Source organism: Mus caroli, chromosome 7, assembly GCF_900094665.2.
Source record: "Mus caroli chromosome 7, CAROLI_EIJ_v1.1, whole genome shotgun sequence".
NCBI lineage: Eukaryota > Metazoa > Chordata > Mammalia > Rodentia > Muridae > Mus > Mus caroli.
Genome location: NC_034576.1, coordinates 122,965,375 through 122,966,467, shown reverse-complemented (window position 1 = coordinate 122,966,467; position 1,093 = coordinate 122,965,375).

Below are 1,093 nucleotides of genomic sequence, written 5' to 3'. Positions count from 1 at the left end.
GCCTGCCTCTGCCTCCCGAGTGCTGGGATTAAAGGCGTGCGCCACCACGCCCGGCTCAGAGACATTATTATTTCATCAATTACACTTGACTCCAGGACAGTAAGATCTACACAGGAAAACCCTGCCTTGGTTTTTTGTTTTTTGTTATATAGGTTCCGCTCTTGCCTGATCTCTCTCTCTCTCTCTCTCTCTCTCTCTCTCTCTCTCTCTCTCTCTCTCTCTCCTTCCACTCTCTCCTTCCCCCTCTCTTTTCGGCACTGCTGCTGAAATTAGAACTCAGGGCATCCTGAGATAGCACTCCTCCCCTGAGCCACACCCTTAACCTTAGAGAAGATAGACCCCCACCTCCAACCGTGTCTGTGTGGAGGTCAGAGAACAATTTGCAAGAGTCTGTTCTCTCCTTCTACAGTGTGGGATTGTAGATCCTAGGAATTGAATACAGGACATTCATCAGGTTTGGTGGCAAGCACCATCCTCAGCTTGGGAAGACATATAAAGTGACTTTGAAAATCTCTTAGCTGGCTAGCATTGGTCCACAATTGGAGATGGCTTTTAATAGAACGCTTATAAACCAGTCTCACTGGTTGCCCTATTCGTATAAACTATGTCACTTGGTTTATAGTGGCCTTTCTTCTGCATCTGCATCAATGCTTCCTCCTTTAGTTTCTTTAAATAAGCCAACCCTTCCTGTGCGAATCTCACAGGGGCTGGTAATTAGGGTAGCATCGGAATCCTTCAGGGATTTGTGTGTTGGGTGGGGACCGTATCCTTTCCCACACGATAAAGAGAAGACAGAAGAATTCTTGAGCTGGCGATCTATGCTGCTACGTGCTCAGGCCTTAGTCTTGTTGCTTTGAGGGGGAAGATATGGAGAAACCCAGAAAATAAGTAAATTGATTCTTGGCTAGACAATAATGTGAACATGTAAGGCTGCCCTAAAAACATACTTCTCAGGAAGGGAAGGTTGAAAGAGGGAGTTTAGAGAAAGGGGTGGGGTGCATTAGAGAAAGGTGGGGGCATTTGGATGATAAAAGTTTATCAGTGAAGGAAGTCCAACTGCCAGTTGTGAAGGTTAGAGTTGATGGTCAATTAG